Below are 17253 nucleotides of genomic sequence, written 5' to 3'. Positions count from 1 at the left end.
CTGTGTTCAATTAATCCTGCCGATTGTAGGTAATATGAACCGTATTTCTTTTCCTATTTAATGTTCAATTTCTGGCCTATACTATCTTTTACCTGATTAGCAAAAACTGTAATCCATTGTCTAAAGAAATATATTCTAGTAAACCAAATCTAGGGATAATATCTTGACCCAATACTTTAGCTACCGTCATCATGTCCGCCAAGTAAGTTGGGAACACTTCTACCCATTTAATACACTGCTCAAAAAAATAAAGGGAACACTTAAACAACACAATGTAACTCCAAGTCATTCACACTTCTGTGAAATCAAACTGTCCACTTAGGAAGCAACACTGATTGACAATAAATTTCACATGCTGTTGTGCAAATGGAATAGACAAAAGGTGGAAATTATAGGCAATTAGCAAGACACCCCAATAAAGGATTGATTCTGCGGGTGGTGACCACAGACCACTTCTCAGTTCCTATGCTTCCTGGCTGATGTTTTGGTCACTTTTGAATGCTGGCGGTGCTCTCACTCTAGTGGTAGCATGAGACGGAGTCTACAACCCACACAAGTGTCTCAGGTAGTGCAGCTCATCCAGGATGGCACATCAATGCGAGCTGTGGCAAGAAGGTTTGCTGTGTCTGTCAGCGTAGTGTCCAGAGCATGGCGGCGCTACCAGGAGACAGGCCAGTACATCAGGAGACGTGGAGGAGGCCAACAACCCAGCAGCAAGACCGCTACCTCCGCCTTTGTGCAAGGAGGAGCACTGCCAGAGCCCTGCAAATGACCTCCAGCAGGCCACAAATGTGCATGTGTCAGCATATGGTCTCACAAGGGCTCTGAGGATCTCATCTCGGTATCTAATGGCAGTCAGGCTACCTCTGGCGAGCACATGGAGGGCTGTGCGGCCCCGCTGCTTTATTCAGAGAGCTCTGCCCTCTCAAGTTCAGAGCCCATCTTTTATACACAAATCAGTCGAGAACCCCACCCCGCTTTAGGCGGGCTGTATTGTTCCACTGTACACATACATTGTTTATCATATTCTGCAACATGTTTCATAATTTTCTGCAAGCCTAACAGTTTCTCCACTCCACGGGTGGGGACAGAATGTCCTGTAAGGAACACAATGTTCTAATTCTATCCTGCTTACGCTGCACACATTATCCACTTATAGTCTTATGTGTCTAATGGATTTCACACACAGTGATACAGTTTCAGGGTGAAATATCTTAGTCATTACTTTAAACATACAAATTATTCGATCACCCTTGTGATGTTGAGTGGAGGATGGTATAGCTCATAATTTTTACGACTTTTGCCTCTTTTTAGTTTTTGAATCCTACCCAGTTTTAGAATAGTTTTATTGCCATTCCCATACAGCCTACTGAAATGAATACATACACTGCCGTTGAAAAGTTTAGGGTCACTTAGAAATGTCGTTGTTTTTGAAAGAGAAGTAAGTTTTTTTTGTCAATTAACTTTTTAGAGATAGGGGGCAGCGTTTTCACTTTGGATGAATAGCGTGCCCAAAATGAACTGCCTCCTACTCTGTCCCAGATGCTAATATATGCATATTATTATTACTATTGGATAGAAAACACTCACGTTTCTAAAACTGTTTGAATGATGTCTGTGAGTATAACAGAACTCATATGGCAGGCAAAATCCCAAACAGGAAGTGGGAATTCTGAGGCTGGTCGATTTTCAACTCATCGCCTTTTGAAATCCTAGTGGGATATGGATCTGTTTGCACTTCCTACGCCTTCCACTAGATGTCAACAGTCTGTAGAAAGTTGAATGAAGCTTTTACTGTGATGTTGAGCCGGATGGGAACTGTTTGAGTCAGTGGTCTGGCAGAGAGCCAAGTCCTGGTCATGCGCATTCCAAATGATATCGACTTGCGTTCCATTATTTCTACAGACACAACGGAATTCTCCCTTTGGAACGTTATTGAATATTTAGGATAACAACATCCTGAAGATTGATTCTATAGTTAGTTTGACAAGTATATTCGACCTGTAATATAACTTTTTGAAGTTTTCGTCCGACGTTTGCCTGGACCTGCACGAGCGTTTGGATGTGTGTACTAAACTCGCTAACAAAAGTAGCTACTTGGACATTAATAATGGACATTATTGAACAAAACAACAATTTATTGTGGAACTAGGATTCCTGGGAGTGCATTCTGATGAAGATCATCAAAGGTAAGGGAATATTTATCATGTAATTTCATATTTCTGTTGACTCCAACATGGCGGAGAAATGTTGTTCATATCTGAGTGCCGTCTCAGATTATTGCATGGTGTGCTTTTTCCGTAAAGTTTTTTTGAAATCTGACACAGCGGTTGCATGAAGAACAAGTGTATCTTTAATTCTATGTAAAACATGTATCTTTCATCAAGGTTTATGATGAGTATTTCTGTTATTTGATGTGGCTCTCTGCAATTTCTCCGGATATTTTGGAGGCATTTCTGAACATGGCGCCAATATAAACTGAGATTTTTGGATATAAATACGCACATCATCGAACAAAACATACATGTATTGTGTAACATGATGTCCTATGAGTGTCATCTGAAGATCATCAAAAGTTAGTGATTCATTTTATCTCTATTTCTGCTTTTTGTGACTCCTATCTTTGGCTGGGAAAATAGCTGTGTGTTTTTTGGACTTGGCGGTGATCTAACATAATCATATGTTGTGTTTTCGCGGACACGATGGGTAGATTAACAAGATGTTTATCTTTCATTTGCTGTATTGGACTTGTTAATGTGTGAAAGTTACATATTTCAAAAAAATATTTTTGAATTTCCCGCGCTGCCTTTTCAGCGGAATGTTGTCGGAGGTCCGCTAGCGGAACGTGTGTCCTAGAAAGGTTAAACTAACATCAAATTGACCATTAATACAGTGTAGACGTTGTTAATGTTGTAAATGACTATTGTAGCTGGAAACTGATGATTTTTTTTTATGGAATATCTACATAGGCGTACAGAGGCCCATTATCAGAAAACATCACTCCTGTGATCCAATGGCATGTTGTGTTAGCTAATCCAAGTTTAACATTTTAAAAGGCTAATTGATCATTACAAAACCCTTTTTGCAATTATGTTAGCACAGCTGAAAACTGTGGTGCTGATTAAAGAAGCAATAAAACAGTCCTTTAGACTAGTTGAGTATCTGGGTCATTTGTCGGTTCGATAACAGGCTCATAATGGCCAGAAACAAAGACCTTTCTTCTGAAACTCGTCAGTCTATTCTTGTTCTGAGAAATGAAGGCTATTCCATGTGAGAAATTGCAAAGAAACTGAAGATCTCGTACAATGCTGTGTACTACTCCCTTCACAGAACAGCGCAAACTGGCTTTAACCAGAATAGAAAGAGGAGTGGGAGGCCCCGGTGCACAACTGGGCAAGAGGACAAGTATTTTAGAGTGTCTAGTTTGAGAAACAGACGTCTCACAAGTCCTCAACTGGCAGCTTCATTAAATAGTACCCGCAAAACACCCGTCTCAATGTCAACAGTGAAGAGGCGACTCCGGGATGCTGGCCTTCTAGACACTATTCTGGTTAGAAACTGTTTGCGCTGTTCTGTGAAGAGAGTAGTTCACAGCGTTGTACGAGATTTTCAGCCGTTTCCAGCTACAATAGTCATTTACAACATTAACAATGTCTACACTGTATTTCTGATCAATTTGACATTATTTGAATAGACAAAAAATGTGCTGTTCTTTCAAGAACAAGGACATTTGTAAGTGACCCCAAACTTTAGAATTTATTCATTTATTTCACCACTAATGGTAGTGTATTTATTATTATTATTTTTTAACCTTTATTTAACTTCCTTAGCATACTGGTTATTGTCCGGAATTTCGGATGACTGACGTGCCCAAAGTAAACTGCCTGTAAACTGCCCAGAAGCTATGATATGCATATAGCATTGGAAAGATAGCATTGGATAGAAAATACTCTGACGTTTCTAAAACTGTTAAAATAATGTCTGTGGGTATAACAGAACTGATATGGCAGGCGAAAACCTCGAGGAAAATCCATCTGGAATTTTTATTTTTTGAGGTCACATGTATTTTCAATGCTTGCCTATGGGATATACAAATAGATAGGACCCATATTGCAGTTTCTATGGCTTCCACTAGATGTCACCAGTCTTTAGAAAGGGTTTCAGGCTTGTTTTTTGAAAAATAAACAAGTATTTGTAGTTTTTCCAAGGTGTCCCCCATTAGAAAAGTAGTCATGTTGCGCCCATCAAGGAGAGTGCGCTCTTCGTTATTTATCTTCGCTATTGAACACACTATTCCCCGTCTTAAATATTATTGTTTATTTAGATATTAGAATACCTGAGGATTAATTCGAAACATCGTGTGACTTGTTTGGACGAACTTTACTGGTAACCTTTTGGATTCGTCTGTGTGCATGTTGAACGAGTGAATTACTGAATCAAGCGCACCATCTAAACTGACATTTTTGTGATATAATGAAGGACTTTATCGAACAAAACGTCCATTCATTGTGTAGCTGGGACCCTTGGGATTGCAATCAGAGGAAGATCTTCAAAGGTAAGTGATTTATTTAATTGCTGTCTGTGATTTTGTCACGCCTGTGCTGGTTTAAAAAGTATTTTGACGTGGGGCGCTGTCCTCAGATAATCGCATGGTATGCTTTCTCCGTAAAGCATTTTTTAAATCTGACAACGCAGTTAGATTAACACAAAGCTTTTAAATTATGTAAGACACTTATATTTTCATGAATGTTTAATATTACGATTTTTGTATTTTGAATTTCGCACTCTGCAATTTCACCGGATGTTGTCGTAGGTGTCCCACTAGCGTTTGGACATGCGCCCAAACAGGTTAACTTTTTTATCTTTCTTTTTTAACCTTTATTTAACTAGGCAAGTTAGTTAAGAACAAATTCTTATTTTCAATGGCGGCCTAGGAACAGTGGGTTAACTGCCTTGTTCAGGGGCAGAACGACAGATTTTTACCTTGTCATCTCAGAGATTAGATACTGCAACCTTTCGGTTGCTCTAAACACTAGGCTACCTGTCACCCGGTATGGCCAGAAGAGGACTGGTCACCACTCAGCCTGGTTCCTCTCTAGGTTTCTTCCTAGGTTCCTGCTTTCTAGGGAGTTTTTTTGTGGCCACTGTGCTTCTACATCTGCATTGCTTGCTCTTTGGGGATTTTAGGCTGGGTTTCTGTTCAGCACTTTGTGACAACTACTGATGTTAAAAGGGCTTCATAAAATACATTTGATTGACATGTATATCACACCAACTGACTGGTTCTTCTGATGTTCACACAGGTTACCATGTTGAGCCATTCTCTACATCCAGAGAGCAACCTCAGGAAGATCAGAGAGATAAGAGGTCTCATCACTGCCCACATTGTGAAGAGATTTTCCCATTTCTATCAAAGCTAAAAATACATCTAAAAATACACACAGGAGAGAAGCCTTACTCCTGCTCTGACTGTGGAAAATGCTTCAAAACATCAACTCATCTAAAAGTTCATCAGAGAACACACACAGGAGAGAAGCCGTATTACTGCTCTGACTGTGGAACTAGTTTCTCTAATCTGGGCACCTTAAAAACACACCAACGTATACACACAGGAGATAAGCCTTACGTCTGCTCTGACTGTGGAAAATGCTTCAAAACATCAACTGAGCTAAAAGTTCATCGGAGAACACACACAGGAGAGAAGCCGTATTACTGCTCTGACTGTGGAACTAGTTTCTCTCAACTTTCCCAATTAAATTCACATGAACGTATACATACAGGAGAGAAGCCCTACTCCTGCTCTGACAGTGTCAAATATTTCAAAACATCAAATGAGCTAAAAGTTCATCAGAGAACACACACAGGAGAGAAGCCTTACGTCTGCTCTGACTGTGGAAAATGCTTCAAAACATCAACTGAGCTAAAAGTTCATCGGAGAACACACACAGGAGAGAAGCCGTATTACTGCTCTGACTGTGGAACTAGTTTTTCTCAACTTTCCCACTTAAATTCACATGAACTTATACATACAGGAGAGAAGCCTTACTCCTGCTCTGACTGTGTCAAATATTTCAAAACATCAAATGAGCTAAAAGTTCATCAGAGAACACACACAGGAGAGAAGCCTTTCTTCTGCCCTGACTGTGGAACTAGTTTCTCTCAACTTTCAAACTTAAATTCACATGAACGTATACATACAGGAGAGAAGCCTTACTCCTGCTCTGACTGTGTAAAATATTTCAAAACATCATCTGAGCTAAAAGTTCACCAGAGAACACACACAGGAGAGAAGCCTTACGTCTGCTCTGACTGTGGGGCGAGTTTCTCTCATCTGGGCACCTTAAAAACACACCAACTTATACACACCGGAGAGAAGCCTTACGTCTGCTCTGACTGTGGAAAATGCTTCAAAAGATCCACTGAGCTAAAAGTTCATCAGAGAACACACACAGGAGAGAAGCCGTATTACTGCTCTGACTGTGGAACTAGTTTCTCAAAATTTTCCAACTTAGAAACACATGAACGTATACATACAGGAGAGAAGCCATACACCTGCTCTGACTGTGGGGCGAGTTTCTCTCGTCTGGGCACCTTAAAAATACACCAACGTACACACACAGGAGAGAGGCCTTACGTCTGCTCTGACTGTGGAAAACGTTTTAAAACATCATCTCAGCTAAAAGTTCATCGGAGAACACACACAGGAGAGAAGCCGTATTACTGCTCTGACTGTGGAAAATGTTTTAAAACATCAAATGAGCTAAAAGTTCACCAGAGAACACATACAGGAGAAAAGCCTTAATCCTGTTCTGACTGTGGGTGAGTTTCTCTCGACAGGATACCTTAAAAACACCAACATATACATAAAGGAGAGAAGCCATACTCCTGCTCTGCCTGTGTAAAATGCTTCAAAACAGCAACTGAGCTAAACGTTGATCAGAGAACACGCGCATGAGAGAAGCCTGCTTACGTCTTCTCTGACTTTTGGGTGAGTTTCTCTCACCATAGCAACTTAACACACCAATGTATACACACAGGGGAGAAGCCTTACTCCTGCTCTGTGGAGGGGTGCGCGTGTAAGTCAAACATCTAGCCAAAGGCTGCGTGTTTGAATCTCATCAAGGAGGACTTTAGCATTTTAGCAAATTAGCAACTTTGCAACTTCTTACTACTTTTTAGCTATGTCAGCATGTTAGCTTAGCATGCAACTACTTAGCATGTTAGCCAACCTTTCCCCTAAACCCATTTAACTCTACCTTAAACCCCTAACCTAGCTATTGTTAGCAACAAAAAATTGGAATTCGTAACATATCATACATATTACAAGTTCGTAACATATTGTATGAATAGCAATGCGTAAAATAACATACAAATTGTAATTCTTAACATACGATACGTCCTACAAGTCGTATTATACTGAACAACAATCTAAACGCAACAATTTCAAAGATGTACAGTTTGTAGAAGGAAATCAGTCAATTGTAATAAATGAGGCCCTAATCTATGGATTTCACATGACTGGGCAGGGACTCAGGCATGGGTGGGACTTGGGAGGGCATAGGCCCACTTGGGAGCCAGGCCCAGCCAATCAGCATGAGTTTTCCCCCAACAAAAGGTCTTTATTACAGACAGAAATACTACTCACCCCCCCCACCCCCATAGGAGGCTGTAGGAGGGCAACAACCCAGCAGCAGGACCGCTACCTTCGCCTTTGTGCAAGGAGGAGCACTGCCAGAGCACTGCAAAATGACCTCCAGCAGGCCACAAATGTGCATGTGTCTGCTCAAACGGTCAGAAACAGACTCCATGAGGGTGGTATGAGGGCCCGACGTCCACAGGTGGGGGTTGTGATTACAGCCCAACACCGTGCAGTAAGTTTGGCATTTGCCAGAGAACACCAAGATTGGCAAATTCGCCACTGGCGCCCTGTGCTCTTCACAGATGAAAGCAGGTTCACACTGAGCACATGAGCACATGTGACAAAGTCTGGAGACGCCGTGGAGAACGTTCTGCTGCCTGCAACATCCTCCAGCATGACCGGTTTGGCGGTGGGTCAGTCATGGTGTGGGGTGGCATTTCTTTGTGGGGCCGCACAGCCCTCCATGTGCTAGCCAGAGGTAGCCTGACTGCCATTAGGTACCGAGATGAGATCCTCAGACCCCTTGTTAGACCATATACTGACACATGCACATTTGTGGCCTGCTGGAGGTCATTTTGCAGGGCTCTGGCAGTGCTCCTCCTTGCACAAAGGCGGAGGTAGCGGTCCTGCTGCTGGGTTGTTGGCCTCCTCCACATCTCCTGATGTACTGGCCTGTCTCCTGGTAGCGCCTCCATGCTCTGGACACTACGCTGACAGACACAGCAAACCTGCTTGCCACAGCTCGCATTGATGTGCCATCCTGGATGAGCTGCACTACCTGAGCCACTTGTGTGGGTTGTAGACTCCGTCTCATGCTACCACTAGAGTGAAAGCACCGCCAGCATTCAAAAGTGACCAAAACATCAGCCAGGAAGCATAGGAACTGAGAAGTGGTCTGTGGTCACCACCTGCAGAACCACTCCTTTATTGTGGGTGTCTTGCTAATTGCCTATAATTTCCACCTTTTGTCTATTCAATTTGCACAACAGCATGTGAAATGTATTGTCAATCAATGTTGCTTCCTAAGTGGACAGTTTGATTTCACAGAAGTGTGATTGACTTGGAGTTACATTGTGTTGTTTAAGTGTTCCCTTTATTTTTTTGAGCAGTCTATAATATAATACTTTTGCTCTGAGACCAAGTTGTCCCTCTGCAGTATTCTGTGGGAATGAGTTAGTAGACACTTTTTTTTATTGAGTCTTTACTTAACTAGGCAAGTCAGTTAAGATCAAATTCTTACTTACAATGCTGGCTTAGGAACAGTGGGTTAACTGCCTTGTTCAGAGGCAGAACGACAGATTTTTACCTTACCAGCTCGGGGATTCGATTTAGCAACCTTTTGGTTACTGGCCAAACGTTCTAACCACTAGGCTACCTTCCGCCCCTAACATGTATCAGATATAGATGGTGTGATGATCACTTTTCACCATTAGTTTGGGGGGATTATTTTACAACTTTATTTAATGATACACAGTTTATGAAATTAATCCTTGTGTTTATTAATTGTCTTTAAAACTAGATTAGTTATTTTAGTTACTGATCATGAATGTGTTTGGATAACTGCATTGAAGCAAACTTTATTGATCTGCCAATGAAAAATAAAGTTATATGAAAATGTACTGGTCAACCTCTTCTTCTCTTTAGTATTCAGTTCTTCATATTAGATCTGACAGTATGAATGGTTCTTATGGTTGTATTCAGTTCTTCATATTACATCTGACAGTATGAATGGTTCTTATGGTTGTAGTCAGTTCTTCATATTAGATCTGACAGTATGAATGGTTCTTATGTGCTGAGTGCCGGGAGTGTTTTTGTATGACTACAGTCAGGAGTTCTCTCTGACCCTGTGATGTCACCAGTACATTAATCTTAAGATAGCCAGGTGAAACAACCACATATCACAGTAAATACATTTCTCCTCAATTAGTCAGTGTCACATTATTATTATTATTATTATTTGTATTAGTATTTTGGGACGGGGTACTCTTTAAAGATGTAGGGTTTCAGACCTTTTCGGGCAGATGGGCAGGGACTCTGCTGTCCTAGCATCAGAGGGAAGCTGGTGCCACCATTGGGGTGCCAGGACAGAGAAGTGCTTTGACTGGGCTGAGAGGGAGCTTGACCTCCTGTAGCAGTGGGACGGCCATGAGACCAGAGGTGGCAGAACTGAGTGCTCGGGTTGGGATACAGGGTTTGAGCATAGCCTGAAGGTAGAGATGGGGCTGTTCTTCTTGCTGCACCGTAAGTAAACACCATTGTCTTGTAGTGGATGTGAGCTTCGGCTGGAAGCCAGTGGAATGTACGGAGGCGCAGGGTGACATGGGGGAATTTGGGAAGGTTAAACACCCAGACGGACTGCAGTGTTCTAGATAAGTTCAGTGGCGACCCATCATTCAGGGCAGGTGAGCCACCTGTTTTGATCCCCACAGTTTTAGCGATAAAGTGAGGGGGAAAATGATCTGTTTGCAAAAAATGTTAAAAACCCCCCCCACATATAATTGAGCTATTAATAAAGCCGCATACAAACATGGTCTCTATTTTGTTTTCTAGAGTAAGGCAGCTCTGAAATGCAGGTGTTTCAGCCTAGATCAGTGCTTTCTTTAGAGGTGGGGCAAGCCAGCAGAAAATACGGAGCTTTGCGCTGTGATTGGCTCAGTGTTCTGTCATTCATGGGGACAATACGTCACTGCCAAGTCTAAGAAGTGCCCATCCAAGAAGGCTCAAGGTCATTGTCCACAGATAAAATAACGTCAAATCATGTGATATCTACAGTCGCTTTGATTGGACTGATCATGTCAACATCATACTTTCAAAATCTGAGCTAGCAGTCATCATCATGAATCAAGTCCACAATATACTAGCAAATCCTTTTAATCTTTGTCATATGAAGAGAAATTATGAGAAATTATAGATAAAACGTATCGTGCTCATCTGCCATTGGACAAACATTACACAACAAGTTGGAAATTGCAAATTGAACAATGAGTGGTTTGGAAGGAATCAGTGGCTAACTACAAGCATTGTAAAGCAATCATTAGCTTGCTATTCAGTGGAGTGGCTGTGTGGTCCCAAGTCTAAGATTAAGGGGCTCTTTTCCTAGTTTAAAATTGTAAACGTTCAACATTGGCCATTCTGTCAATGAAGCTTGATTTGTGCCGCGCTCAAAACAACTTAACTCGGTACTGCAAAATCTGACTTGAGTGAGTTCAATACAACTGGGAACTCGGGGGGAAAACAATCTACGACTGGGGAAAATACGTTTTAAACTTTCATCCAATTCGGAATTGTAAATTGGGAACTCGGGCCTCTTTCTACAGCTATGACCTGAAGATCACTGACGTCATCGTGATTCCATTTTTTTTTCCCCCTTCGAGTTCCCAGTCTTGAAAGCACTATAAATCCAGAGAATGCCAGACTTTGATGACAAAGTTTGATGACAAAATATGCCCACGATGGACTGCCGCACCACCTTCCTGTTCAAGTGAGCACAACACAACAAGGTGAGTCCAAAAATGTCTTGTCTGCTGCTGCATAAATTATGTAACATGCCGGGGAGATGTGTATACTGTAGCTAAGAAGGTAATACTAAGTGTATGTTGTGTAGTAAGATGTTAGTAGACCATGTGCCTCAACCTAGCAATTTGGTCTATTTTCACCTCTTCATTTTGCCTACTGTTCTGACTTGGTGGTTCACATGTAGCCTATAACCTGTTTTTGAGAAATGTAATAATTGAATATTGTAAGATTTTTAATTGTCTGCATATATGCCCCTTTATTTATCCTACGGTTCTGACTTGGCGTACAGGGAGAACACTGTAAGAACGGCCCATGTTCTGAATTCTGTCGCTGTGTATTTCAAAAGGGCTAAACGTCTTAATCGAAATCACGGTTTGTTTCGTATCCGCTTGTCGTCCCCTTATGCCATAGTTTGTACATATCGATTGACAGTAGAAACCACATTTGTTTAACTTCTACTTCATCACAATCCTGGATCCGGGAGCACCCCCATCAGTAAAAAAGCTGACTAGCATAGCCTAGCATAGCGTCACAAGTAAATACTGGCATCTAAATATCATTAAATCACAAGTCCAAGACACCAGATGAAAGATACACATCTTGTGAATCCAGTCATCATTTCTGATTTTTAAAATGTTTTACAGGGAAGACACAATATGTATTTCTATTAGCTAACCACGATAGCAAAAGACACAACTTTTTTTCCCACCATTTTTTTCCTGCATAGGTAGCTATCACAATTTCGACCAAATAAAGATATACATAGTCACTAACCAAGAAACAACTTCATCAGATGACAGTCTGATAACATATTTATTGTATAGCATATGTTTTGTTTGAAAAATGTGCATATTTCAGGTATAAATCATAGTTTTACATTGCAGCCACCATCACAACTATCACCAAAGCAACTAGAATAACTACAGAGACCAACGTGAATTACCTAAATACTCATCATAAAACATTTATGAAAAATACACAGCGTACAACAAATGAAAGACAACGATCTTGTGAATCCAGCCAATATTTCAGATTTTTTAAGTGTTTTACAGCGAAAACACAATATAGCATTATATTAGCTTACTACAATAGCCAACCACACAACAGCATTGATTCAAGCCAACAATAGCGATAACGAATAAACCAGCAAAATATATACATTTTTTCACTAACCTTCTCAAACTTCTTCAGATGACAGTCCTATAACATCATATTACACAATACATAGAGTTTGTTTCGAAAATGTGCATATTTAGCGGCACAAATCGTGGTTATACAATGAGAATAGTAGCCAAGCTGCCAACAAAATGCCGGGAGAAATCTTGGGAGAGGCACCTAATCTAATCAGTAACTAATCATAAACTTGACTAAAAAATACAGGTTGGACAGCAAATGAAAGATACATTAGTTCTTAATGCAACCGCTGTGTTAGATTTTTAAAATTAACGTTACTACGACATACAGCGTGCGTTAAAGCGAGACCACACCGAAATTAATGGCGGAATAGTAGTTTCACATTTTTCAACAGAACAACGAATTAACATCATAAATACTTCTTACTTTTTGATGTGCTTCCATCAGAATCTTGGGCAAGTTGTCCTTTGTCCAGAAGAATCGTTGCTCCGGTTGTAGATTGTCGCCTTCAACTTTGGAATTAGCAGTAAACATTAGCCATGTGGCCCAGACGTGCCCAACTCACTATAACGCAGCACAAAGAAATATCCGAAAATCGCAATATACTGATATAAACTGATATAACTCGGTTTAAAATAACAACATTATGATGTCTTTAACACCTATATCGAATAAAATCAGAGCCGGATATATCTAAGGCCTATAACGGGAGCTTTCCAGAACGCCATCCTGAGGTATGTCTTGCGTCATGGCGAATGTTGAAAAGACTGCACCCCACGTTCCAAGACCCTTTATATGGCCTCAGATCTGCCTAGCAACTCCATTCCAATTCTCACTATTTGCTGACATCTAGGGGAAGGCGTATGCAGTGCATGTCGACCAATAGAAGACATGCAAATTAATAAACTGACCCCAGAACAGCCTGCCTGATTTCAGATTTCTCACTTCCTCACAGGAAGTTTGCTCCAACTTGAGTTCTGTTTTACTCACAGATATAATTCAAACTGTTTTAGAAACTAGAGAGTGTTTTCTATCCAATAGTAATAATAATATGAATATTGTACTAGCAAGAATTGAGTACGAGGCAGTTTAATTTGGGAACGAAATTTTTACAAAGTGAAAGCAGCAACCCCTATTGAGAAAAGGTTTTAAGCAAGTCAGCCATGTTTTTTTTTTAAATTGAGGCTGAATGAACTGTTTCGTTGCCAGACCAGGCTCCGCTGATAGCCAGGTGTAGCAGTGGTAAGTTGTTTGGACTATGCTTTTCGGTCAGCCTTATGTAACAGTTTGTGGGCACACTTTCTCACTGTTATAGTGCAATTAATGTATTGTTTAGTAATGTGTTGTGTAGTGGCTTTGCTGGCATGCATCCCACTTTTTAATTTTTAATTTATTTAACTAGTCAAGTCAGTTAAGAATAAATTCTTATTTACAATGACGGCCTATCCCGGCCAAACCCGGACGATGCTTGGCCAATTGTGCGCTCCCTATGGCACTCCCAATTACGGTCGCATGTGATTTAGCCTGGATTCGTACCAGGGACTGTAGTGATGCCTCTTGCACTGAGATGCAGTGCCTTAGACGGCTGCTCCACTCGGGAGCCCTTAAAAGGTTTGCGCCCAACGTGGGGCAGGAGTTTGACGGCACAAGCGTGGAGCCCAGCCAACAGAGATTTGAGAAATGTGTTGGTACTCTTCTCCAGATCTGTGCCTCGCCACAAACCTGTCTCGAAGCTTGACGGACAATTTCTTCGACCTCATTGCTTGTTTTTTTCTCTGACATGCACTGTCAACTGTGGGACCTTATATAGACAGGTGTGTTCCTTTTCCAAACATGTCCAATCATTTGAATTTACCACATGTGGATTCCAGTCAAGTAGAAACATCTCAAGGATGATCAATAGAAACAGGATGCACTTGAGCTCAATTTGGAGTCTCAGAGCAAAGGGTCTGAATACTTACCAAATAAGGTATAGATTTGCTAAAATTTCTAAAAACCTTTTTGGTTTATCATTATGGGCTATTGTGTTTATATTGACGAGGAAAAAAATGCATTTAATCAATTTTCGTATAAGGCTGTAACTTAACAAATTGTGGAAAATGTCAAGGGCTCTTATATAATGCCCTGTATATGCTTCAAACTACAGATGGGTTCTGAAATGGGGTTCTGAAATGGTAAACACAATGACACAATGGAAAATGTATGTTCAATGGTTATCTCTGTATTAGTATTACTAACATTAAAACACCTAGGTAGATCAGTGGTTATCTCTGTATTAGTATTATCTCTGTTTTACCCACGTTAACCACCGCTCTACCTAGGTGTTTTAACGTGGGTAAAACAGAGATAATACTAATACCGAGACAACCACTGCTCTACCTAGGTGTTTTAACGTGGGTAAAACAGAGATAATACTAATACCGAGATAACCACTGCTCTACCTAGGTGTTTTATCTCGGTATTAGTATTATCTCTGTATTACCCACATTATAACACCTAGGTAGAGCAGAGAGGGCGGAGCATGTGGCTTTGCAACACACAGGTGTTTCATCTCCACACTGGGATGATTTTAACAGTGCAACGCCACACAGGCCTCATACCGCTCAGGTAGGAGAGTACCAGAAATAAATGAATAAAAAACACAAAACTAATAAAGGAACACACAGTCACCAACAATATATCCCTGGCGTCAATAGTTTCAACTGGTTCAGCTCGCTGTTACAGTACAGCACCACCAAATTCCATTTATTAAGTAACCATCTGTCTTATGTAACCAGAATAACGTAATATATCACACTATTTTGAGAGTCCCGTATTTATATTTACTATGTTACATCTAGTCTATGAGACGAGGCTGCACCTTAACCTACATTATAAACACGCAGATCAAGAGGTGTGTTTTCCCTTCAGCATCTGCATGTGGCATAAGCTCACCCACCTCACAGCATGAATCTAAAATAGTTAATAACCTGGCTGTCAGTGATGGGAAAAAATCAGACTCTAAGGCAATTACTTGAATAATTCAAAGGATGTTTTATTTACAAACATGATAACTAAATTGTCTTTTTTTATTATTATTCACTTCGCTATGGGAATGGGAATTTGATCGTGCTTCAGCTGAACTGCAGTACCGAAAATGCCCTCTGAGCACAGTGGAAAACATGCTTATAGACTGGAAGCCTGCCCCCTTGATCCGAGAAGGGTGTAATTGCAGACCGCTATTAGGGGCGTTCTCTGATATCGGGTGTTTCATGATTTACATTTACATTTAGGTCATTTAGCAGACGCTCTTATCCAGAGCGACTTACAAATTGGTGCATTCACCTTATGACATCCAGTGGAACAGCCACTATGATATCAAGTTTACACCAATTGATGCTCCCCATTGGTCCGTGGCCGTTTCTTTTGCGTTGGTGTAACAGTATAACTTTAAACCGTCCCCTCGCCCCGACACGGGCGCGAACCAGGGACCCTCTGCACACATCGACAACAGTCACCCACGAAGCAGCGTTACCCATCGCTCCACAAAAGCCACGGCCCTTGCAGAGCAAGGGGCAACACTACTTAAGTCTCAGAGCAAGTGACGTAACTGATTGAAATGCTACTAGCGCGTACCCGCTAACTAGCTAGCCATTTCACATCCGTTACACTGGGAAAACACTTGTTGACAATTGTAGCTAAGCCTAACCCTTTTCCTAACCTTAATCTCAGTCTCCTAACCGCCACGTTAGTTATCCAAACCTGCATGGTAAACAAATCCCTAACCCTCACCCTTTTCCTAACCTTATCCTCAGTCTCCTAACCTGCCATGCTAATTCACCTAACTGCCACTTTAATTATCCTAATCTGTTATGTATGCTATGTGGCTAGTTAAATAAATACTTTAAATGTTTTTTTACAAATATTCTCCATCAGTTTCATAACACCGGAACTGACCAATGGCATTTATACATGTTTCTTATATCAGGGAACATCCACATCAAGAAACTGTACAGTAGTTCTCCTACTGGGAGGCGCGGGAAATAGTTTAAAGAGCAATTGGTGCTGAGGAAGCTATGGCAGTGGATGCCCCGCAGTCGGTTGAGATTCATAACGTCGTTTACCAGTTGAAGGATACCGATTGTAAAGATTAATTGTACGTGCGGCTGAAAGGTTTTTGGGAGTTCAGGAATTGACATTGGAAGCATTGCAGGCAGTGGTGGAAAAAGTACCCAATTGTCATATTTGAATAAAAGTAAAGATACTTGAGTCCTTTCCTATCAAGGTAAAAGTGAAAGCCACCCAGTTAAATACTACTTGAGTAAAAGTCTAAAAGTATTTGGTTTAACATATACATAAGTATCAAAAGTAAATGTAATTGCTAAAATATACTTATGTATCAAAAGTAAAAGTATAAATAATGTAATAAATAACGCTCCGAGAGCGATACGAACTGACAATCTGACAACGCTCTGAATTTACGAACGCCCAAGGCCACTCTGGCACTCCAGATTGAATTTAAGATCACACCCATCATTTACAAACAAAGCATTTGTGTTTAGTGAGTCCGCCAGATCAGATGCAGTAGGGATGTGTGAATTTAACAATTTTCCTGTCCTGCTAATCATTCAAAATGTAACGAGTACTTTTGGGTGTCAGGGAAAATGTAGGGAGTAGAAAGTACATTATTTTCTTTGGGAATGTAGTGGAGTAAAAGTAGAAGTTGTCAAAAATATCAAAAGTAAAGTACAGATACCACAACAAACTACTTACGTAGTACTTAAAATATTTGTACTTAAGTACTTTACACCACTGATTGCAGGGAATACTGACTGAAGATGTTCCTCCCTACGAGGCTCATGAGACTGTGTATGGATGTGATTTGAATAGGACTGTGACTGAAGATATTCCTCCCTATGAGGCCCATGAGACTGTGTAGGGATGTGATTTGAATAGGACTGTGACTGAAGATGTTCCTCCCTACG

The 17253-nt window shown here is 40.8% G+C and overlaps 1 pseudogene; it reads left to right on the top strand.

The window, feature by feature from the left end:
• The first annotated feature begins 5842 nt into the window (after positions 1–5842).
• LOC120033104 lies at positions 5843–7509 on the top strand (annotated as a pseudogene).
• Positions 7510–17253: the final 9744 nt, after the last annotated feature.

Source organism: Salvelinus namaycush, chromosome 40, assembly GCF_016432855.1.
Source record: "Salvelinus namaycush isolate Seneca chromosome 40, SaNama_1.0, whole genome shotgun sequence".
Taxonomy (NCBI): domain Eukaryota; kingdom Metazoa; phylum Chordata; class Actinopteri; order Salmoniformes; family Salmonidae; genus Salvelinus; species Salvelinus namaycush.
This window is presented reverse-complemented; position numbering and strand designations above follow the sequence as displayed.